Consider the following 17,539-nt stretch of genomic DNA (forward strand, 5'->3'; position numbering starts at 1 on the left):
CCATTCTAGCTGCTTCTCTTTAATTGAGGCTAATTACCAGTTTGGCTTCTAACTCTCTTCTTTTCAGGTGTCTTTTATGACATTTAGGAGGAAGTTTCAAGCACTCCTTGGATTTATGGATCTGGAGCTGAGAGGATGGGTCTGAGTTGGACATAAAAACAGATGAATTATTTTCAAATATAGATAAGTTATTTCTCTTGGCTGAATGGGATCACCAAAGAGAACACAAGGGTGTGAAAGAGACAGGGCTGTATTTCAACTGTTGAGAAATAAAACATTAAGTTTCTTGACAGAGGAAGATGAGCCAACAAGAGGAAAAAATTATAATATGGACACAAGGGAAAGAGATGGTTTCCGGAGAAAAAGGCAGATTCAGATGTTGATAAATGATGTGGAGATGCCAGAAACAGAAGAGGAATAAGAAACAGCATTCTGGATTAACCAGACAGAAGCCACTGATGATGCTAGCCTTCACCGTTATTATTGTAGATTATTGAGGGGAAAGTGAAGTTTGAGTGGGTATAGCATGAGTATGTAGTGAAGGAACAGAGGTTGTGAATATAAACTTTCAAATATAGATTGTGACTAAAGGATATGATAGATTTTAAGATAATCCAGTGGTGAGAGGTGACTATGCCTACTTGAGATCGACCTGCCCTTGAAGGCAGCTAGGAACCTGAAAAAATATTTTTAATCTAATTTAATGGCCCTGTCAATCTGTAAGTAGGCTCTAGAGACACAATAAGGTTACTCCTTGGGTACAGTCGCTCTGAGCCATGAGTTGAGCTTTTGGGACTGACTTTTTTTTTTCCTTTCAAGGAATTTGCTTATTTCATTTTCTGATAATGAGATGAGCAGATATTTTTAAAAGGAGATTTATGAAACTCCAGCAGATGGTAACTTTTTTTTTTTCAAAGTCGCATATATCTGGGTTGGAATCATTGTTTGAATAGGGTGAAGCAAAACTTAACATAGACCCAGCTGTTCAAGCGCTAAAGTTTTAGTTTTGTAAAAAGCCCTGATTGGATTGTGCTAATTTGGGATTGTTTATGTCACAATGTGATTGGCTTCCAGAAGAAAGGCAAATCCTCTCTAGGAAGCTTCAGGTGTTCAAACCATCTCTCAGCTTATAAAGCAATGGTCAAAATGTAAGCAAGCCAACCATATATTATAGAGGGAGATAAGACTCATCCTTACCCAAAGATGATAGCAACAGACTCCTAAGGCACTCAGGATATTGGAGATTATTAGTTACCTGTCATTAACCATCATGGAGAAAGCAAAGATAGCATTTAAAACATCAGCACAAAATTGGCAGAAGGAACAAATAGAAAATCTAGGGCTAAAAAATGAATTTAAGAATACAGTGGAAGATTTCACAACAACTTGACACCTAACTAAAAAAAATGTGGATGGAAACTACTAGAAAAATACAACTTTTCAAAGTAATAAAACTTCTGAAGAGTTCTACAATAATTTTAAAAAGCCAGTCAACAATTAAAAGCCCTCACATAAGTGAAATACCAGGCTCAGCTGACTTTACCAGTGTGAATAAGAAAGGAGCAGTAATATTTGTACACAACAGCTTTTGGTGAGGAGAGGAGAGAGGAAACATTCTACTTCTATGGTTTTTAAATCTGGTAAATCAAATAATAAATAAAATACCAATTGTTAAAAGTTTAGATCAATCTTGCAACTCAGACTTTTTTTTCCCTAAAGACGTCATTAAAATCTGATGTGCCTCAAATATTTAAAACTCTCATCAGTTCAGTTTCTTTGAATTTGCAAAAATAATTATTTTTTCCAAGTCAATTGGTAGATTATGAGCCTAGTACTCTCCTATGTTTAGCATCAAACTGTCATCCTTGAACAAGCCATAAAAGACTTACTAATGCGTTCATTACCATCAGCGCTTAAGGTACAATTTCCAACTTCAGTAGGTGAAGTAGGAACTGACTGTGTAGATTTTAGGTAGGGTCAGTTATAATGGCTAGTCACTGACTTTTGGAGAAGGTACCTCATTGCTTAAATGAAAGAAAATACCAACATTGGAAACATTTCTTCATTCATAATCCTATATAAATTTTGAAGTGTTCTGTTTTTGAGCAGTATTACAGATATCCTCAATTTATAAATTTAAAGACTATTTCTGGAAGACACCTGTCAGGCTAACCAACTCTCTTACAAAAATAACCTCCAGGACAGAAAATTTCAACTTGAACCATTGGCTTGAACTTGTTGTGAACTTTTAAAAACATACATTTATTTTATTTTATGCGTATGTATGCTTGCTGAAGTGGATTCATGTGCATCGCATGCATACAAGAGCCCATGGAAGTCAGACGATGGGTCAGATTCTCTGGAACTGGAGTTACGGATGGTTGTGAGCTGCCACATGTGTGCTGGGAACAGAACCAACGTCTCTGCAAGAGCAGCAAGCTCTCTTCACCACCGAGTCACCTCTTGTCTCCAGCCCCACCAGCAGTGAACTTTCATCATATAATTAAGCCTGCTTTCAAAGACAGTCCATATTTCCCATCAGAAGCGACTACTGTTATCACACAGATCTCCACGGCAGCATTGCAAAATGAAGATTCTTCTTTACCTGGTCACAACTTGCTTCCACTCAGGATTAAAGAGGTAGGCTTGGTTTTCCCCAACACAGAATAACTTCTAGATCAGTAGAGTGTAATTTGCTAAATGAGCTCTGCAGTAAATATAGTGACATTCAAGGACAGTTTGGCAGATCTCTTTGAGGGTTTTTTGAGTTTGACATTTTTATGATCTCTGCTGGAAGTTTCTTACTCAGATCTGGGCAGGCATCTGAAAATTGCAACTCTGGACTATACAGGGCAAACACAGTTCTTCGGTAGGGGGTCAGGAGATTATATTTACAGCCAGAGGAGAAGAAAGACAATGTTTGGTGTATGTTCAGTACTCATGCCCAGCCAGTTCCTCTGCTGATGGCACCTATCAGGGACCAGTTGGCTTGACGGATCTGTTCTCTGGAGACCTGAAGCATTGCTTGCTGGAATCCCAGGCAACCCTGCCTTGGCAGCTTTTGGCTCCTGCATGAGACATGACATAGCATTTTCCTTGTCATTGGGTTAATCTGGGGCAGAACTAACAAGATTGAACACCACAGGAGAATAAAGTTGCAGTCTTACATTTACTGAGCAGCCAGTGCAGTTCACTGCGTGGAAGAAAAATGGAGACTAATGGGGTTATCTCCAAAGATGTTGGAGGCACACTTGAAATAGGAGAAATCTCTTTAGTCTGCTACACACCCACAAATAATTTCCAGAAAAATTGCACTTAATGGTGAGAAGGCATTTTCCCTTATATTATTAAGATGAATAAGTGAATTCAGTAAGATTACTGAAGCAAGATCACTGTGCAAAATTAATTACATATTGTATATTCAAGCAACAGTTAATTAGCAAATAAAATGATGTGTTCAGCTTTTAATATTAGGAACTCTTTAGTATATTCTCAGTAGTCTAAAATAACAGGAAAAAGTAGTGAATGTCTAATTCAATGGGGAAATTAAAAGACTCAACATTAAAAAGATGAATTCTGTACCAATATACCAGGCTTGTGTGGATGTGTGTGTGTGTGTGTGTGTGTCTGTCTGTCTGTCTGTCTGTCTGTCTATGTGTCTGTGTCTGTTTGTAGGAGCTGATTTTAAAGAGCATACAGAATTGTAGATGTCCCGGACAACTCATTAGTCTTCTAGAAGGCTAATGTGGAAGGATTAACTCTAGAGATATTAGGGTTTATCTTAGAGCCACAGTAATGAGGAGATAGGATATTGGTGCAGGAGAGAGTTATACAATGGGAACAGATAAGAATATTCAGGACATACATAGGTGTGGTCATTCCCTTTGTAATAGAGACAGTGCTACAGAAAGGCAGGAATAGGGGGTTGCTTTCACTGATAGATGTTTTTCTTTTTCTTTTTTAATATGAAAAAGATGTAAAGTCCTTTTTAGGTGAGTTAAAAGTCCTACATCAGGAAAGTGAGATGAAAAAGCTAAAGTGACTTACCTTATGGGCATAGGATAAATGTTTCAGATCATCTAGTTTCTTTTTGTTTGTTTGTTTCTTTCCTCTTTTTTTGTTGCATAGATATAAAGTTATATGTTCCAGTTTTGTCTTTCAGCCATCAGGTGCCTCTTTAATAAAATCTATGCTCATTTCTCTGAATTAATTTAAATTGTTTTAAGTTTTATTTTATTTTTTTTTTTTTAAATTAGGTATTTAGCTCATTTACATTTCCAATGCTATACCAAAAGTCCCCCATACCCATCCACCCCCACTCCCCTACCCACCCACTCCCCCTTTTTGGCCCTGGCGTTCCCCTGTACTGGGGCATACAAAGTTTGCGTTTCCAATGGGCCTCTCTTTCCAGTGATGGCCGACTAGGCCATCTTTTGATACATATGCAGCTAGAGTCAAGAGCTCCGGGGTACTGGTTAGTTCATAATGTTGTTCCACCTATAGGGTTGCAGATCCCTTTAGCTCCTTGGGTTCTTTCTCTAGCTCCTCCATTGGGAGCCCTGTGATCCATCCACTAGCTGGCTGTGAGCATCCACTTCTGTGTTTGCTAGGCCCCGGCATAGTCTCACAAAAGATAGCTACATCTGGGTCCTTTCAATAAAATCTTGCTAGGGTATGCAATGGTGTCAGCGTTTGGATGCTGATTATGGGGTGGATCCCTGGATATGGCAGTCTCTACATGGTCCATCCTTTCATCTCAGCTCCAAACTTTGTCTCTGTAACTCCTTCCATGGGTGTTTTGTTCCCAATTCTAAGGAGGGGCATAGTATCCACACTTCAGTCTTCATTCTTCTTGAGTTTCATGTGTTTAGCAAATTGTACCTTATATCTTGGGAATCCTAGGTTTGGGGCTAATATCCACTTATCAGTGAGTACATATTGTGTGAGTTCCTTTGTGAATGTGTTACCTCACTCAGGATGATGCCCTCCAGGTCCATCCATTTGGCTAGGAATTTCATAAATTCATTCTTTTTAATAGCTGAGTAGTACTCCATTGTGTAGATGTACCACATTTTCTGTATCCATTCCTCTGTTGAGGGGCATCTAGGTTCTTTCCAGCTTCTGGCTATTATAAATAAGGCTGCTATGAACATAGTGGAGCATGTGTCCTTCTTACCAGTTGGGGCATCTTCTGGATATATGCCCAGGAGAGGTATTGCTGGATCCTCCGGTAGTACTATGTCCAATTTTCTGAGGAACCGCCAGACTGATTTCCAGAGTGGTTGTACAAGCCTGCAATCCCACCAACAATGGAGGAGTGTTCCTCTTTCTCCACATCCACGCCAGCATCTGCTGTCACCTGAATTTTTGATCTTAGCCATTCTGACTGGTGTGAGGTGGAATCTCAGTGTTGTTTTGATTTGCATTTCCCTGATGATTAAGGATGTTGAACATTTTTTCAGGTGCTTCTCTGCCATTCGGTATTCCTCAGGTGAGAATTCTTTGTTCAGTTCTGAGCCCCATTTTTTAATGGGGTTATTTGATTTTCTGAAGTCCACCTTCTTGAGTTCTTTATATATGTTGGATATTAGTCCCCTATCTGATTTAGGATAGGTAAAGATCCTTTCCCAATCTGTTGGTGGTCTTTTTGTCTTATTGACGGTGTCTTTTGCCTTGCAGAAACTTTGGAGTTTCATTAGGTCCCATTTGTCAATTCTCGATCTTACAGCACATGCCATTGCTGTTCTGTTCAGGAATTTTTCCCCTGTGCCCATATCTTCAAGGTTTTTCCCCACTTTCTCCTCTATAAGTTTCAGTGTCTCTGGTTTTATGTGAAGTTCCTTGATCCACTTAGATTTGACCTTAGTAAAAGGAGATAAGTATGGATCGATTCGCATTCTTCTACATGATAACAACCAGTTGTGCTAGCACCAATTGTTGAAAATGCTGTCTTTCTTCCACTGGATGGTTTTAGCTCCCTTGTCGAAGATCAAGTGACCATAGGTGTGTGGGTTCATTTCTGGGTCTTCAATTCTATTCCATTGGTCTACTTGTCTGTTTCTATACCAGTACCATGCAGTTTTTATCACAATTGCTCTGTAGTAAAGCTTTAGGTCAGGCATGGTGATTCCACCAGAGGTTCTTTTATCCTTGAGAAGACTTTTTGCTATCCTAGGTTTTTTGTTATTCCAGATGAATTTGCAAATTGCTCCTTCTAATTCGTTGAAGAATTGAGTTGGAATTTTGATGGGGATTGCGTTGAATCTGTAGATTGCTTTTGGCAAGATAGCCATTTTTACAATGTTGATCCTGCCAATCCATGAGCATGGGAGATCTTTCCATCTTCTGAGATATTCTTTTATTTCTTTCTTCAGAGATTTGAAGTTTTTATCATACAGATCTTTCACCTCCTTAGTTAGAGTCACGCTAAGATATTTTATACTATTTGTGACTATTGAGAAGGGTGTTGTTTCCCTAATTTCTTTCTCAGCCTGTTTATTCTTTGTATAGAGAAAGGCCATTGACTTGTTTGAGTTTATTTTATATCCAGCTACTTCACCGAAGCTGTTTATCAGGTTTAGGAGTTCTCTGGTAGAATTTTTAGGGTCACTTATATATACTATCATATCATCTGCAAAAAGTGATATTTTGACTTCCTCTTTTCCAATTTGTATCCCCTTGATCTCCTTTTATTGTCAAATTGCTCTGGGTAATACTTCAAGTACTATGTTGAAAAGGTAGGGAGAAAGTGGGCAGCCTTGTCTAGTCCCTGATTTTAGTGGGATTGCTTCCAGCTTCTCTCCATTTACTTTGATGTTGGCTACTGGTTTGCTGTAGATTGCTTTTATCATGTTTAGGTATGGGCCTTGTATTCCTGATCTTTCCAAAACTTTTATCATGAATGGGTGTTGGATCTTGTCAAATGCTTTTTCTGCATCTAACGAGATGATCATGTGGTTTTTGTCTTTGAGTTTGTTTATATAATGGATTACATTGATGGATTTTCGTATATTAAACCATCCCTGCATTCCTGGAATAAAACCTACTTGGTCAGGATGGATGATTGCTTTAATATGTTCTTGGATTCCGTTAGCAAGAATTTTATTGAGGATTTTTGCATCGATATTCATAAGAGAAATTGGTCTGAAGTTCTCTATCTTTGTTGAGTATTTCTGTGGTTTAGGTATCAGAGTAATAGTGGCTTCATAAAATGAGTTGGGTAGAGTACCTTCTACTTCTATTTTGTGAAATAGTTTGTACAGAACTGGAATTAGATCTTCTTTGAAGGTCTGATAGAACTCTGCACTAAACCCGTCTGGTCCTGGGCTTTTTTTTTTGGCTGGGAGACTATTAATAACTGCTTCTATTTCTTTAGGTGATATGGGACTGTTTAGATGGTCAACTTGATCCTGACTCAACTTTGGTACCTGGTATCTGTCCAGAAATTTGTCCATTTCGTCCAGGTTTTCCAGTTTTGTTGAGTATAACATTTTGTAGAAGGATCTGATGGTGTTTTGGATTTCTTCAGGATCTGTTGTTATGTCTCCCTTTTCATTTCTGATTTTGTTAATTAGGATTTTGTCCCTGTGCCCTTTAGTGAGTCTAGCTAAGGGTTTATCTATCTTGTTGATTTTCTCAAAGAACCAACTCCTCGTTTGGTTAATTCTTTGGATAGTTCTTCTTGTTTCCACTTGGTTGATTTCACCCCTGAGTTTGATTATTTCCTGCCGTCTACTCCTCTTGGGTGAATTTGCTTCCTTTTTTTTCTAGACCTTTTAGATGTGTTGTCAAGCTGCTAGTATGTGCTCTCTCCCGTTTCTTCTTGGAGGCACTCAGAGCTATGAGTTTCCCTCTTAGAAATGCTTTCATTGTGTCCCATAGGTTTGGGTACGTTGTGGCTTCATTTTCATTAAACTCTAAAAAGTCTTTAATTTCTTTCTTTATTCCTTCCTTGACCAAGGTATCATTGAGAAGAGTGTTATTCAGTTTCCACGTGAATGTTGGCTTTCCATTATTTATGTTGTTATTGAAGATCAGTCTTAGGCCATGTTGGTCTGATAGGATACATGGGACAATTTCAATATTTCTGTATCTGTTGAGGCCTGTTTTGTGACCAATTATATGGTCAATTTTGGAGAAGGTCCCGTGAGGTGCTGAGAAGAAGGTATATCCTTTTGTTTTAGGATAAAATGTTCTGTAGATATCTGTCAGGTCCATTTGTTTCATAACTTCTGTTAGTTTCACTGTGTCCCTGTTTAGTTTCTGTTTCCACGATCTGTCCATTGATGAAAGTGGTGTGGTGAAGTCTTCTACTATTATTGTGTGAGGTGCAATGTGTGCTTTGAGCTTTACTAAAGTGTCTTTAATGAATGTGGCTGCCCTTGCATTTGGAGCGTAGATATTCAGAATTGAGAGTTCCTCTTGGAGGATTTTACCTTTGATGAGTATGAAGTGTCCCTCCTTGTCTTTTTTGATAACTTTGGGTTGGAAGTCGATTTTATCCGATATTAAAATGGCTACTCCAGCTTGTTTCTTCAGTCCATTTGCTTGGAAAATTGTTTTCCAGCCTTTCACTCTGAGGTAGTGTCTGTCTTTTCCCCTGAGATGGGTTTCCTGTAAGCAGCAGAATGTTGGGTCCTGTTTGTGTAGCCAGTCTGTTAGTCTATGTCTTTTTATTGGGGAATTGAGTCCATTGATATTAAGAGATATTAAGGAAAAGTAATTGTTGCTTCCTTTTATTTTTGTTGTTAGAGTTGGCATTCTGTTCTTGTGGCTGTCTTCTTTTTGGTTTGTTGAGGGATTACTTTCTTGGTTGTTCTAGGGCGTGATTTCCGTCCTTGTATTGCTTCTTTTCTGTTATTATCCTTTGAAGGGCTGGATTCGTGGAAAGATATTGTGTGAATTTGGATTTGTCGTGGAATACTTTGGTTTCTCCATCTATGGTAATTGAGAGTTTGGCCGGGTATATTAGCCTGGGCTGGCATTTGTGTTCTCTTAGTGTCTGTATAACATCTGTCCAGGCTCTTCTGGCTTTCATAGTCTCTGGTGAAAAGTCTGGTGTAATTCTGATAGGCCTTCCTTTATATGTTACTTGACCTTTCTCCCTTACTGCTTTTAATATTCTATCTTTATTTAGTGCATTTGTTGTTCTGATTATTATGTGTCGGGAGGAATTTCTTTTCTGGTCCAGTCTATTTGGAGTTCTGTAGGCTTCTTGTATGATCATGGGCATCTCTTTCTTTATGTTTGGGAAATTTTTTTCAATTATTTTGTTGAAGATATTAGCTGGCCCTTTAAGTTGAAAATCTTCATTCTCATCAATTCCTATTATCCGTAGGTTTGGTCTTCTCATTGTGTCCTGGATTTCCTGAATGTTTTGAGTTAGGATCCTTTTGCATTTTGTATTTTCTTTGACTGTTGTGTCGATGTTCTCTATGGAATCTTCTGCACCTGAGATTCTCTCTTACATTTCTTGTATTCTGTTGCTGATGCTCGCATCTATGGTTCCAGATCTCTTTCCTAGGGTTTCTATCTCCAGCGTTGCCTCGCTTTGGGTTTTCTTTACTGTGTCTACTTCCCTTTTTAGTTCTAGTATGGTTTTGTTCATTTCCATTACCTGTTTGGATGTGTTTTCCTGTTTTTCTTTAAGGACTTCTACCTGTTTGGCTGTGTTTTCCTGCTTTTCTTTAAGGGCCTGTAACTCTTTAGCAGTGCTCTCCTGTAATTCTTTAAGCGAGTTATGAAAGTCCTTCTTGATGTCCTGTAGCATCATCATGAGAAATGTTTTTAAATCTGGGTCTAGATTTTCGGTTGTGTTGGGGTGCCCAGGACTAGGTGGGGTGGGAGTGCTGCGTTCTGATGATGGTGAGTGGTCTTGATTTCTGTTAGTAGGATTCTTACGTTTGCCTTTCGCCATCTGGTAATCTCTGAAGCTAGTTGTTATAGTTGTCTCTGTTAAGAGCTTGTTCTTCAGGTGACTCTGTTAGCCTCTATAAGCAGACCTGGGAGGGTAGCACTCTCCTTAGTTTCAGTGGGTAGAGTATTCTCTGCAGGCAAGCTCTCTTCTTGCAGGGAAGGTACCCAGATATCTGGTTTTCGAACCAGACTCCTGGCAGAAGTTGTGTTCCACTCACTAGAGGTCTTAGGATCCCGTGGGGAATCCTGTGTGGGCCCTTGCGCGTGTCAGGCAACTCCGCTGGCAAGGAAGCCCGGGGCTCGAGTCAAGTTTTATTTTAAAAATCATATATATGTACTGTATTTATATATTTCTCTCTCCTCTTCTTCTCTTCAATACCTTCCAAGACCTCCTTGCTCCCTTTCAAATTAATGACCTCTTTTTCTTTAACTATTATTACACACAGACACACACAGACACACACACACACACACACACACACAAGTAAAAATACAAGTATCAGCTGCTGTGTCCATTTAATATCATTCATGTGCATGTTTTTTAGGCTTACCACTTAGTATTGGATAACTAATTAGTGGCATTATCCCTGGGGAAGACTGATTTCCTCTTTCTCATCAGTAATTAATTGCCTGTTGCCCTTCATTTAAGGGGTGGGGCCCCATGAGAACGCCCCTTTCTCTGTTGGCATGCCAACTGGCTAGTCATAGTTCAGGTCTTGTTTAGGTGACTGTATTGTTGAGATTTTTTTTTTTTTTGGTTCAGCTTCCTAACATCTTGTAGCAGACTCCCTAGTCCTTGGGCTCATACAATCTTTCTACCTTCTCTTCTTCAGTGTTCCCTGAGCTTTTAAAGTTGGAGTGGTGCTGTGTTGGTTCATTATTGTAGCTCACGGGGTCAAAACTGAGCAAGGCAGGTGGTGATTACCCACCCCCTAGCAGTCAGCACAGTGCCTTCTATTATTATAAAAACCAGCATGAAGAAAGCTTTCTAGTCCCTACCTATTTGATTGCTCCATGTCCTGTGAATAAACCGTAGTCCCTTCAGGAGTAGGGTCTTACCATCACTTTTTGGTTTGCAGGCAACCAAAAGCATCATTAATTTCTGAACTTACCAATATTCATATGATCTTTAAAAGAGATGTTCTCATATTCACTCCCAGACTTTTGTGTCCTTGGCTGGCTGTATGTTATATATGTTATTTAGAATTTCACTTCTGGTCGATTATAGACATCTGTCTTTTCTTTTGTCTTTTAAAATTGGGCAGTGGTACAGCTCACTAAGAAATTTGGTATCTTACTACTTCCTATATCTCTCATACATCTGACTTGTCCTTACACTGGCAGAGCTTTGCAGGAAGGCTTTGCAAGCTGTGTACCTGAAAACCTTTTATCACGCTCCAAGGTTTGAATGACAATCTGAATGTTACATATGTCTTTCTTCCATAATTTAAAAATATTTCTCCATTGATTATTTTTTGAATATAGTGTTAAGAGTGAGGGATGGCTCATGATGTGTTTCTTGTCTTCTTTAGTAGTGGTCTGTTCTTTCTTTATAGTGGCTCTTAAAGCATTTTGTTTTGTCTTTTTAAATCTTTAATTTGCCTTTGTAGAGTAGCAGTTTTCAGCCTGTGGGTTGTGACTCCTTTGGGGGGTCAAATGACCCTTTCATAACGGTTTCATACCAAATATCCTACATATTAGATATTTACATTATGGTTCATAACAGTAGCAAAAATGCAGTTATGAAGTAGCAATGAAAATAATCTTATGATTTGGGTCATTGAAACATGAGGAACTTATTAAAGGGTCACAGCATTAGGAAGGTTGAGAATCACTGATATAGAGATGTAATTATTAAAATATGTCCTCTTTGATATTCTAGAAATGTTTGGAATTTTAATATTATTTTGTTTTCTTATGCTTTCAACGTTTTTTTTGTCCATTATTCCTTTAAAAGAAACAAAAGATTTATTTAATTTTGATCATGTGTATGTGAGTACAGGTCCCTGCAGAAATGAGAAGAGGACATCAGGTTTCCTGGAGTTGGTGTCTCAAGCAACTATAAACTGCCTGATATGAATTCTAGAAAAAGAACGCAGGTTTCCTTCAGGAGCATTGAGTGCTCTTAACCACAGAGTATCCTTCCTGACCCCCTTCAGATGTATTTCTCCTCTGCTTTGTCTTTCTCTCTGGGAGTCTAGATGCCAGACTAGTGCAAGCAGGCTTTCCATCTTCTCTGTTCTAAGATGCTCTTTGATATCCTATTTCTTTACTTCCTTCTCCTTCCTCTTGGAAGTGTTGCTCAATTTGCAAGTTACAGTTTTATTCAGCAGCCTCACTTACAAGCTAAGTTTCTCTGGGTTTATAAGATAACATTTGTGGTCATTTCTTGGATAATATATGGCTGGCAAGAATTAAAGCAGATAAAAAGGATGACTCCCAGGGCAGAGTCTCAGGCAGGGCAGAGCCAGTACTTAACACTCTTCTCTCATAGGATAACTCCTTAGGCCTGATTAAACTTTCAGACCCCATGGGGAGACAGTACTTGCAGGAAGCAGCCTGTTTGAGCAGTAACCTAAAGCCTTGGGGACTGGAAAGGCTGTGTCTCCTTCCCCTTTCCTGGTCACCCACTTAGCCACACCCAGCAGGTCATCCCTTTAAGTAAATTTTGTTTGAAAAAATGCCCCAGTAATACCTAACATTTTGTCTGCCAATAAGAAATGAATCTAAAAGGCTGATCAGATGACCCAGTGGTTAAGAGCACTGGCTGCTCTTGCAGAGGACCTGGCTTCAGTTTCTAGCACCCACATGGTGGCTCACAGGTGCTTAACTTCAGTTCCAGGGGATCTGACAGTCTCTTCCCAGAAGCTACAGATGGTACCTGGTACCTGGAAGGGAAGAGGTGCATAGGCATACATGTAGCAAAACACCCTTATGCATAAAATTAAAATAAATGCGTCTTTTTTTTTTTTTTTTGTATTTTGTCATAGCAATGAGAGAAATAACTAATGCAGGAAACTTCTAGAAGGCTTGATCTGGAAAGCCATTGAACTTCCTGGAAGGGAGCTTGGGAATGCAGTAATACTGACAGTTAAGGGTTTGTGGCATGTATGCAGGTGACTGTGACAGTTTTGTCTGCAGTCTCTTAGTCTCAAATTATGTTGCTTTTCCTAATCCCAAGGCCTGCCCACAGATAGAAATGTCAGCTTTGGCTGACTGGTGGCTGGTCTTTTAATTATCTGATTTAAATCACACATCTTATTTTCTTGGGTATCTGGTCAACATTTTCCTTTTAAAGTAGTAAATTCTGTAAAACTTCTAAAGTAGAAAACTGCGTGACTGTCTTGTCCAACTTTTATATCCAATACAATTTAAGTTGAGAGAGAGAGAGAGAGAGAGAGAGAGAGAGAGAGAGAGAGAGTATAAAGCTACCTTTTAGTCCTATGTTTCACACATGCTCAGATAGTGACATTTATGTGGTGGAAAGTAACATCTTTCTTTCTTTTTTTTTTTTTTTTTAGTTTTTTTTCCCATTTTTTATTAGGTATTTAGCTCATTTACATTTCCAATGCTATACCAAAAGTCCCCCATATCCACCCACCCCCCACTCCCCTGCCCACCCACTCCCCCTTTTTGGCCCTGGTGTTCCCCTGTACTGGGGCATATAAAGTTTGCAAGTCCAATGGGCCTCTCTTTCCAGTGATGGCCGACTAGGCCATCTTTTGATATATATGCAGCTAGAGTCAAGAGCTCCGGGGTACTGGTTAGTTCATAATGTTGTTCCACCTATAGGGTTACAGATCCGTTTAGCTCCTTGGCTACTTTCTCTAGCTCCTCCATTGGGAGCCCTATGATCCATCCATTAGCTGACTGTGAGCATCCACTTCTGTGTTTGCTAGGCCCTGGCATAGTCTCACAAGAGACAGCTACATCTGGGTCCTTTCGATAAAATCTTGCTAGGGTATGCAATGGTGTCAGCGTTTGGATGCTGATTATGGGGTGGATCCCTGGATATGGCAGTCTCTACATGGTCCATCCTTTCATCTCAGCTCCAAACTTTGTCTCTGTAACTCCTTCCATGGGTGTTTTGTTCCCAAATCTAAGGAGGGGCATAGTGTCCACACTTCAGTCTTCATTCTTCTTGAGTTTCATGTGTTTAGCAAATTATATCTTATATATTGGGTATCCTAGGTTTGGGGCTAATATCCACTTATCAGTGAGTACATATTGTGTGAGTTTCTTTGTGAATGTGTTACCTCACTCAGGATGATGCCCTCCAGGTCCATCCATTTGGCTAGGAATTTCATAAATTCATTCTTTTTAATAGCTGAGTAGTACTCCATTGTGTAGATGTACCACATTTTCTGTATCCATTCCTCTGTTGAGGGGCATCTAGGTTCTTTCCAGCTTCTGGCTATTATAAATAAGGCTGCTATGAACATAGTGGAGCATGTGTCCTTCTTACCAGTTGGGGCATCTTCTGGATATATGCCCAGGAGAGGTATTGCTGGATCCTCCGGTAGTACTATGTCCAGTTTTCTGAGGAACCTCCAGACTGATTTCCAGAGTGGTTGTACAAGCCTGCACTCCCACCAAAAATGGAGGAGTGTTCCTCTTTCTCCACATCCACGCCAGCATCTGCTGTCACCTGAATTTTTGATCTTAGCCATTCTGACTGGTGTGAGGTGGAATCTCAGGGTTGTTTTGATTTGCATTTCCCTGATGATTAAGGATGTTGAACATTTTTTCAGGTGCTTCTCTGCCATTCGGTATTCCTCAGGTGAGAATTCTTTGTTCAGTTCTGAGCCCCATTTTTTAATGGGGTTATTTGATTTTCTGAAGTCCACCTTCTTGAGTTCTTTATATATGTTGGATATTAGTCCCCTATCTGATTTAGGATAGGTAAAGATCCTTTCCCAATCTGTTGGTGGTCTTTTTGTCTTATTGACGGTGTCTTTTGCCTTGCAGAAACTTTGGAGTTTCATTAGGTCCCATTTGTCAATTCTCGATCTTACAGCACAAGCCATTGCTGTTCTATTCAGGAATTTTCCCCCTGTGCCCATATCTTCAAGGCTTTTCCCCACTTTCTCCTCTATAAGTTTCAGTGTCTCTGGTTTTATGTGAAGTTCCTTGATCCACTTAGATTTGACCTTAGTACAAGGAGATAAGTATGGATCGATTCGCATTCTTCTACACGATAACAACCAGTTGTGCCAGCACCAATTGTTGAAAATGCTGTCTTTCTTCCACTGGATGGTTTTAGCTCCCTTGTCGAAGATCAAGTGACTATAGGTGTGTGGGTTCATTTCTGGGTCTTCAATTCTATTCCATTGGTCTACTTGTCTGTCTCTATACCAGTACCATGCAGTTTTTATCACAATTGCTCTGTAGTAAAGCTTTAGGTCTGGCATGGTGATTCCGCCAGAAGTTCTTTTATCCTTGAGAAGACTTTTTGCTATCCTAGGTTTTTTGTTATTCCAGACAAATTTGCAAATTGCTCCTTCCAATTCGTTGAAGAATTGAGTTGGAATTTTGATGGGGATTGCATTGAATCTGTAGATTGCTTTTGGCAAGATAGCCATTTTTACAATGTTGATCCTGCCAATCCATGAGCATGGGAGATCTTTCCATCTTCTGAGATCTTTCTTAATTTCTTTCTTCAGAGATTTGAAGTTTTTATCATACAGATCTTTCACTTCCTTAGTTAGAGTCACACCAAGATATTTTATATTATTTGTGACTATTGAGAAGGGTGTTGTTTCCCTAATTTCTTTCTCAGCCTGTTTATTCTTTGTATAGAGAAAGGCCATTGACTTGTTTGAGTTTATTTTATATCCAGCTACTTCACCGAAGCTGTTTATCAGGTTTAGGAGTTCTCTGGTAGAATTTTTAGGGTCACTTATATATACTATCATATCATCTGCAAAAAGTGATATTTTGACTTCCTCTTTTCCAATTTGTATCCCCTTGATCTCCTTTTGTTGTCGAATTGCTCTGGCTAATACTTCAAGTACTATGTTGAAAAGGTAGGGAGAAAGTGGGCAGCCTTGTCTAGTCCCTGATTTTAGTGGGATTGCTTCCAGCTTCTCTCCATTTACTTTGATGTTGGCTACTGGTTTGCTGTAGATTGCTTTTATCATGTTTAGGTATGGGCCTTGAATTCCTGATCTTTCCAAAACTTTTATCATGAATGGGTGTTGAATCTTGTCAAATGCTTTTTCTGCATCTAATGAGATGATCATGTGGTTTTTGTCTTTGAGTTTGTTTATATAATGGATTACATTGATGGATTTTCGTATATTAAACCATCCCTGCATCTCTGGAATAAAACCTACTTGGTCAGGATGGATGATTGCTTTAATGTGTTCTTGGATTCGGTTAGCGAGAATTTTATTGAGGATTTTTGCATCAATATTCATAAGAGAAATTGGTCTGAAGTTCTCTATCTTTGTTGGGTCTTTCTGTGGTTTAGTATCAGAGTAATAGTGGCTTCATAAAATGAGTTGGGTAGAGTACCTTCTACTTCTATTTTGTGAAATAGTTTGTGCAGAACTGGAATTAGATCTTCTTTGAAGGTCTGATAGAACTCTGCACTAAACCCATCTGGTCCTGGGCTTTTTTTGGTTGGGAGACTATTAATAACTGCTTCTATTTCTTTAGGTGATATGGGACTGTTTAGATGATCAACTTGATCCTGATTCAACTTTGGTACCTGGTATCTGTCCAGAAATTTGTCCATTTCGTCCAGGTTTTCCAGTTTTGTTGAGTATAGCCTTTTGTAGAAGGATCTGGTGGTGTTTTGGATTTCTTCAGGATCTGTTGTTATGTCTCCCTTTTCATTTCTGATTTTGTTAATTAGGATTTTGTCCCTGTGCCCTTTAGTGAGTCTAGCTAAGGGTTTATCTATCTTGTTGATTTTCTCAAAGAACCAACTCCTCGTTTGGTTAATTCTTTGAATAGTTCTTCTTGTTTCCACTTGGTTGATTTCACCCCTGAGTTTGATTATTTCCTGCCGTCTACTCCTCTTGGGTGAATTTGCTTCCTTTTTTTCTAGGGCTTTTAGATGTGTTGTCAAGCTGCTAGTATGTGCTCTCTCCCGTTTCTTCTTGGAGGCACTCAGAGCTATGAGTTTCCCTCTTAGAAATGCTTTCATTGTGTCCCATAGGTTTGGGTACGTTGTGGCTTCATTTTCATTAAACTCTAAAAAGTCTTTAATTTCTTTCTTTATTCCTTCCTTGACCAAGGTATCATTGAGAAGAGTGTTATTCAGTTTCCACGTGAATGTTGGCTTTCCATTATATATGTTGTTATTGAAGATCAGTCTTAGGCCATGGTGGTCTGATAGGATACATGGGACAATTTCAATATTTTTGTATCTATTGAGGCCTCTTTTGTGACCAATTATATGGTCAATTTTGGAGAAGGTCCCGTGAGGTGCTGAGAAGAAGATATATCCTTTTGTTTTAGGATAAAATGTTCTGTAGATATCTGTCAGGTCCATTTGTTTCATAACTTCTGTTAGTTTCACTGTGTCCCTGTTTAGTTTCTGTTTCCACGATCTGTCCTTTGAAGAAAGTGGTGTGTTGAAGTCTCCCACTATTATTGTGTGAGGTGCAATGTGTGC

This window comes from Mus musculus, chromosome 19 (assembly GCF_000001635.26).
Source record: "Mus musculus strain C57BL/6J chromosome 19, GRCm38.p6 C57BL/6J".
Lineage (NCBI taxonomy): Eukaryota > Metazoa > Chordata > Mammalia > Rodentia > Muridae > Mus > Mus musculus.